This window comes from Artibeus jamaicensis, unplaced genomic scaffold (assembly GCF_021234435.1).
Source record: "Artibeus jamaicensis isolate MK-2021 breed Jamaican fruit bat unplaced genomic scaffold, CSHL_Jam_final contig_452, whole genome shotgun sequence".
Lineage (NCBI taxonomy): Eukaryota > Metazoa > Chordata > Mammalia > Chiroptera > Phyllostomidae > Artibeus > Artibeus jamaicensis.
This window is the reverse complement of record NW_026521837.1, coordinates 13797892-13806421: the sequence shown is the minus strand read 5'-3', so window position 1 is coordinate 13806421 and position 8530 is coordinate 13797892.

Sequence of the window (8530 nt, the reverse complement as noted above, 5' to 3'; positions counted from 1 at the left end):
GAAACAGAATTATACCTATTTTTTGCGAGATCTGCAAAAATATATTTTTGGTTGGCCATAGATTTTTAGTGTTTAGTTTATGTGTGCCCTGAGATGAAAAAGGTTGATAATCACTGCAACAAAGAAATAGACGTTATAGAATGAAAAACAAATAAAGTAAAAAATAAGTTAAGAAATTTCATTAAGAAACAAAATTAAGAACCACAATAAGATAGCGTTTTATACCCATTCAGTGGCTGTAAGACTAGAAAGTGTTGGTAAGGATCTGGAGGGATTGTACTTCTCATGTTTTGGGAACTGGAGTGTGAAATGCTATCGTCACTTTAGAATAGAGTTTGTCAGTCTCTTAAAGAGTAAACCTACTGCATGGAACAGAGATACAATTCTTATGAATGTCTACAAGGTAAGTAAAATATAGTATGTACAAATCTTTGCATTTAGTTCCATAGCAACATTATTTCTAAGAAACAAAAATTTAGAACAATCCAAATGTCTATCAAGTGGTAAATGGAAAAAAATAAAAAATAAATAAAGAAAATGTTACACACTGAAATATGGGTAAGCTTCATAAATATTATATGGGAACGAAACCAAACGCAATGACTACATGTTACGTGATGCCACTTATAAGAAATATACATAAACAGGAAACCTATAAAGACAGGAAGCAGGCTCATTGCTGCCGTGATTTGGTAGCAGGAACTAACTGCAAACAGGAACCATTTGGAAATGATGGAAATAGTCTAAAACTACTTTCCAAGTTCTGTACGTTATTTGGAAAGCATTGAATTATATGCCTACAACTTTATGCTGCATGAATTATACCTTAATAGAGTTGTTTTTAAATTAACAAGTAAAGGTATAATATAGAAAATTACAACATCAAAAATTCATCAGATGTGTTTAATAGCAAATTTAAGCTGGCAGAAAAGGAGCCTCAGGTATTGTGAATTATGGTCAGATCAATAGAAATAATCTAATCTGAACAATAAGGATACAATCCAACCCAGCCTCAAGGGACTTAACTACATCAATCAGTCTGATGTATGTATTAGTAAACTTCTAGATGGAGAGTGATTGAAGTAAAAATACATATATGTTTGAAGATATAAGAGCTGAAAATCTTTCAATTTTGTGAAAGAAAGGCCCTTCTTACAGATTGAAGAAACTCGGGCAACCCCAAGCAGAACAAATGCAAATAAGACCATATCCAGACACGTCATATTCAAACTGCTGAAAATTAAAGCTTCAGAGAAAACTTAGTAGCAGAGATAGAAAACCACATAAGTATGTAGAACTACTAATGTCTCATTTGAATTCAAAGACAAAAAAACTGAGTGAAATCTCTAAAATGCTAAAATAAAATATCAACACAGAGATGTTGGTGAAAAATGCTTCTACAATGAAGAGATGAGAAAGTTCTCATCACCCACAGTGACCCAAGAAAGGCTCAAGGAAGGAGGTCCAGGATGAAGGGAATGGCACCAGGTAGAGACTTGGTTCTGAACAAAGGAGGGGCCCTGGGAATGGAATATTTGGGGTTAACTACTATTCTTAATTTTATTAAAAAAATTATAAGCCATTGAAAGCAAAGCCAATAACTAGTAAAATATTTGCAAATATCAATACAATTTTCTGGCAAAGGATTCATATCCAGCTTATATAAAAAAACCTATTCAATTCATAACTGAAAACACCAACTGCCCAACTTAAAGGCTTACACATTTTACAAAAGAAGATAAGTAGGTGGAGGGAGCTCAACATCATGTGTCATCAAAGAAATGCAAATTGAAACAATAATGAGATATCACGACACTCATTCTAGAATGAGTGAATTTTTAAAATGACCGAGAAAATGAATGTTTTGAGGGTGTGGAGTAACTGGGAACTCTCATGCTATGCGTTACTGGTGGAAGTATAAAGTGGAGACCTGTATGATATGATCTTACAAAGTTTAACCTGCACCTGCTCTATAATTTGTCACTTCCACTTCATGAAAATAAATAAATGTCTTCATATTTCTCCATCAACAATACATGAAGAAATTTGTGGCATCTTTATTTATAATAGCTCCAAACTAGGGTGGAATGGGGTGGGGCTGGGAGGAATGGTTATTTATCCACAGGAAAATGGATAAGCCTATTTTGTTATATTCAGTCAGTGCTATAAACTAGGCAAGATTAAATGATTACTAATACATACAACAACATAGATTGCAACTATCATATTGTATAAAAATATTAAGAAAAAAGTAATGTATGCCTTATGATTCCATTTATATAAAGTTCTAGAAGATGCAAAAATAGTCTATGGCAATAGGGATCAAAACAGTGGCTGCCTTTGTGGAAAGAGATTGGTTCAAAAAGACAATGAGAACACTTGTCCAGGTGTAGAAGTTCTTTTTTGAACTGTTGTGCACAAAGTTGTATAGATTTGTCAATTGCACACTCCAGGTCTCTGCATTTTCCTGAGTATACATTAAATTTGAATAAGAAGTATTTTAAAATTGTAATTTGATGCCTTAAATATACTTATTTCTCATTGTTCTGGAGCAGAATCATAATTTGTTCACAGATCTTAAGTTGTTTTGATGCTTAAAACTAATCCATAATAATCTTTAAGAGACTCAATGGTAACCAGAATCACAAAGTATTGATTTGTAAGGAGTAATATAACTGTGATGTCCATAGTGACTATCTAGGACACCCATTCTCTGTAGGAAAGTCTACTTTGAGAAGCCAATTTTCAACCAGGATTTAGCTCAGTGAGTACAGAATCAGTTCAAGGATAATTAGCTTTATAATTGTGATGGCTGGTGCTATCAGGCTGGGATAGCCTGAGGCAGCTGTCTACCTTTTGGGCCATGTGGACCTTTTCCCAGGCTAAATGGATGTGAAGTCACGTGGTCAGAGCCTAGCCTTTTGAATGCCCTTTTTTCTGGGCTCCAATGAAATGCTATCTCTCTGTTAACACAGTGTTTCACTGCAGAATAATGAAATCAATGACAATTAAGATTTGTTCAAAATCACCTTCTTTTGCTGCTCTACTGAGACATCCACTAGGTCATTTTGCTTAAACTTTGATATTTTTATGTTTAGTTACTGATTTAGTTACAATGACTGATGCAGAAATCTCTGTGTATATCTTTTAATATTCTAACTCTTACAGAATAATTTCTTAAGGGGGTGCCTCATAAATCATTTTTATGCTCGTGATGAAAAAGGATAAGTGATATGATTGTGCAAAATAATTATATTGCAATGGTTTAGACATAGTCACAGTATGATATTTAAAGGTTATTTTTATACCAAAAATAGTGTTCCATAAGCTTTCAGAACTTTATCTCTGAATTGCATTCTATCTCTTATCCCTGATTTGATTCTTACTCTATTATTGACTTATTCATGAGATTTCTTCCATTTTAACTGCTATGTGAATCAAGCTGTCATATTTTGTTTGGTTTATTCCTACACACATCTAGATATAGTGGCAGGATAGTGTTCAGACAGAGGGTAAAATAATAAGAAAACCATGCTTTTCTTATTATTGCCAATGAAAATTACTAAAATCCTAGTTTTCTCAATTTACCTTATCAAAATTATCCCCAGTCAGAATAATCACAAAGAACAATGAAGGAGTTCTGGTATCAAAATTGCTGGTAAAATTAATTATAAGAAGAGGTTTTTTAAATGTTATCTACTCATTTATGCTAGAGTTCCTCTTTGAGGGGAGGGTGCATCGATAGATTAACTAACTAAATAATTTATTGTCTCATGTTTTGTAGGTGTAGGTGTCCTGATTGAAACTGTTCTCGCTCTTCTGTCGTCTCAGTGGATCATTAGTGTGTATGCTCTGCTCTTCCCCTCCCATTCTTTCCTGCTGGAAACTGTGATTCAGGTCAAATGGACTGACTACCTAAAGTAATAGATTTTTAGTATCAAATTGGTATTAAAGACTTAATTGTCATTAATGTTAATAACTCACTTCATTTCTTTGGTCATAGCAAATTTTATAAATACACAAGGATCTTCTTGCTAGTATGTAATAGGTCCTCCATGGATATTGTATGATTGAATAAATGAATATTCATTTCCACAAAATTTCTATTTTTTCATATATGCTGGATATTATATACTATGTTTGGTTATTTTTAAGATTGACAAAATAATATTTGACTGTCATTTTAAAGTAACAAACTTCTCCCTATAATTTGTGTGATCGTACCCTTTACAGAAGAGAGAAAAGAGCAGTCAATTCTATGACATGGGAAAAGATTGCTTGAATGAAGTCTGTTGCATCTCTGATTTCCAAAGCAAGCACAGCAGCTAATTTTTAACAAGTGACCATGGAGGCAAGAAAGAGGCTGTGACCTTACACACCAAGGAACAAGACCCACCATAAGTATCTCGGTGACTGAGGACATCCAGTGTGGAAGATCTTCTCAAGCGAGAGCAGCAATTTCTGGTCTGGATTCAGACAAATAGCAAAAATGTGTTGCAAAAAAAAAAAGAACAAAACAGAATAGCAACTTTTCCCAACAGAGAACTGTCATAGACTAACAGAAGGCCGATGCTCAGAGATCTGGCCATGAATCTGTATGAACGTATGCAGAGCAAGGAGGGTTTATAGATCCAGAAGGTGGACAGGGTCCAGAATCAAAGGACAGAACTCGAGGAGAGGGAGGGCCTTTTTATGAGCCAAAGATGAAGAAACTATCCGGCTGCTGGCACAGAGACCTGAGCAGGACTGCTGGATGTGAAGGAGAGGACAAAAGTGCAGGGAGGATCAGCAAACATATTTTGAATAAAAGTTATTGAGCTATTAAAAGGCCATTAGATGGGAGTTTCTAGCAGCATCAGGTTTTCCAGGGGTGGACGGATAGGGGGTGGTAGCATAAACAAGCAGAACCGAGGAAAGTATTTAATCAATATAGCATATTTCACTTTATTTTATTCAATATCGAATTTGTATAAATATTACAAGATATTCCATTTTCTCCAAGGCAAGTAGGAAATGAAGTGAGGAGATATGTGCTCAAGTAAATATCAATATGTACACATATAAACAATTAAATTCTAATTGATGAGCTTACTTTTTAAAAATTTCATGATTATTGGGAAGAATATTCTGTCAGCCTCTAATTACTTTACATTTTCAACTAAAGTATTCACTTGTTCTAAAGTTGTGAAGAAAAAAGTTATTTTCAGATTTTGAGCTGGCACTAAAATGTATTTAGAACTTTAAGACACCTCCAAAACTAGACAGAGTTTGTGATAAAAAATATATAATATCCTTTATATCCGTAGTTGAATATGATCACCAAGAGTCCCTTAAGTTCACTATTTTACTACTTTATAATTTAATAAAATTACTGTTTCTATAGTTGAAGGAGAATGAACTATTTGATTATATAATTATTCAATAGATTTATTCTTAAATAGGGAAAATGTAATTATACAAAAAATAACTAAAAATATATAGAATATGTATGTATTTAAATAATGTTACATGGTAATATTTATATACCCAATAAAGACAAGTTTATAAAAATATTATTTAGCTTTTATATGTGGGTTTAAACAGCAGTCAAATAATTATGTAATAATTGACCTAAATAAGTATTAAGAAATAAAGTCAAAACAATATCAAGAACACCAAGAAATCTTTATAAATGAACAATAAATTTATGTTTTTAATGGTGAGTCTCATGATTAAATGTTTAATTGAACTGATAGAGACATGTTTATGAATTAAACCAAAAGTTACACGTTATACCTCACAGAACATTGCTGTTCTCTGACTAATACGTGTGGGTATAGCATAGTTGGTGCGAAGAATCAGAATATAAGATTTCTGCCGTTGCCTATGGCAGATCAGGTTGTATCAGACCAACTCTCCTGCTGAGAAAAGCCAGCAAAATGAATAAAATATTTTTAAAAATCAATTTTAAAACATCAGAAAACTATCAAGTCAGCCCAACCTTTAGAGATCAATGTCTTATAGAGATAAGAGATTTAAAAAAAAAACAGTGAATTTGATATTAAAAGTTACTTTTACTTTGGAGTTATTTGCCTGGTTACCAGTAGCAGCCAGATTTCAACTTCAACCAACTCTACCCCTGATTATATCGTGATGATTTCTTCTTAGTCTAAGAAGCAGAAGAAATGCCAAGATGTTGGAAACAACAACATCAGTATGGCAGAGAGCAGGGGAAGATGCGAAGCTCCGCAACACATGCTGGGGTTTCAGGTGGGAACCCTGAGGAAATATTCCCGGAGAAAACAACCAGAAAGAGAACAGGATTGCCTCCCTGCAGACTGAAACCTGGCGCAAAAACAGTGTGGTCCCTGATAGGATTAAAGCAATTGTCCTTTCATCTGACTGCATGTTAGGAGCAAAAGAAATAAAAAATAAAATAAATAGATACCACTTCCCAGACCCGCAAATGATCTGTAAAAATTTTCATGGATAATATCTGGCATAAAAAAAAGAGAAACCTAGTTAAAAACTGATTGAAAACCTGACAATAGAAACATACCTATAGAAAAAATAGTGGACATAACAGACACATAGAAAATTTCAGCAGGAAATGAAAATTTAACAAATATAGTTCAGCCCTAGGTGGTATGGCTCGGTGGACTGAGTGCCAGCCTGCGAACCAAAAGTTTGCGGGTTTGATTCCCAGTCAGGACACAAGCCTGGGTTGCAGGGCACGTCCTCAGTAGGGGGCACATGAGAGGCAAACACACTGATGTTTCTCTACCTATTTGTTCTCCCTCTCTTCCCCTCTGTCTACAAATAAATAAATAAAATCTTTTTTAAAAACTTTAAATTATAGTTCAAAACATATGAGGTAGAGGGAACTCATATGAAGGAACATAGGAGTTCCCTATACCTAAGGAATTTTATTCCTAAGTACAAAACCAAGAGAAATGTTTATATTTATGGACCAGAAAACAGGTTAAAAGATGTTTGCAGCAACATATTTGAAATGACTCCAAAGAGGAAATGACAAAACTATTCAAAACAAAATAGTGGATAATTAAACCGTAGTATTCATGCAATGCATATGGAAGTGAAAAGAAGAAATGACAGCCCTTGGCAGTGGCGTGGCTTGCTCTCACAATCATAATTTTGAAGTCAGCCGTAAAAGGATACATGCTGTAAAAGTCCATTCGAGCAATGTTCTGAAACAAGGTAATCTTTGGGAAAGTTACTTCTAAAGAGAAGCAAGGTTGTTACCTGGGAAAGGACTTGAGGGGAGCTTCTGAAATGTGGGGAGTGTCCTATTTCAGGTGTTTTGTTTTGTTCCTGGATGTGTGGACTTGTTTACTTGAAGAAGTTAGGTGGTGTAGACTGATAGGCCAGAAGAATATCTCCCTGTTTCAATTAATCAGGTCATTGATTTGCATTGCAAAGTCTTTGTTACATCTCGTCAATTTACGTGATTTGCATTCCTGCCTTATTGCGCAGTTTGAGTGGGTACCATTCACCTAATATTATGTATGAAAGGCGCTTTCACAAGGCATGCAAATATGGTGAGGGTGTTAAATCAAAATTGTCTGACCCTATAACATTGGATGTTGCTGCACGCCTTTATGGCTGTTGATTGACTCTGTCAAGCAATACTGTTACCGAACAAGAGGTCCGAGGGAGGGGCAATACAATATTTGGCCCACCTAGGGATGCCCAAAACTGCTATACAACAGGGGCCCCTCCAAAAAAACAAAATACTAATATCTACTGGGCTCTTCTGTCCGCCGCCAATTGGAAAGACATCTCTCAATGCCAGAGATTTGTGAAAAGGAAACAAAATGTTTATTTAATGCTATTCAGGCTTAATGCCTCTACTAAAATATCAAAGTCCTTTAGGGTATACACCTACACCCACACAGCTCTCCCTGCTCCCACTGTCCCAATTCTGGGTACCGTAAATCAGGAAAAGAGCACACGTCTGTATTGCAGGCTGCTGGCACCATCAGCTGTGTCACTGTGCAGGCTTTCGAGTTAATCCAAAGTACTGTGGTACCCTCTCATGGTCCACTGGCAAAAGTCCTTTGTACCCAGTTCCAGTCAAAGTCTCTCCTGCTTTTCCAGGCCCCTCGGCCAAAGGAAGCATCCCAAAGCCACGTGGGCCTCTTCTACCAAAGCCGCAGGAGTCCGCACTCCACCAAAAGCATGTGGCTTTCTTCTTCACCTGGCTGCAGGGATCTCCATTCTGGCAAAGCTGCGTGGTTTCCCCTTTCACCTGGGCAGTTAGCCCATCATGTCCAGGAGCCCATCTTTTTTCCAAGCTCTCACAGGCCCTCTCACTCAGGAGTGCAGCTCCTCGCAGCTACTCCCTTCTCCCCCAGCTCCAACCTTGGCCACAGCTATTTAGCATATCTATGAAACCAGTTAAAGGTTATAGATATGTTAAATAACCATTCCAGAGGTTAGCTGCAAAACTGTTGCTATGCAAAACAGCTCTCAGTGGCCTGGCTCTATTTGTTTCTTCCCCCTGGGGGGAGGTGTGAGGACATCTTATATG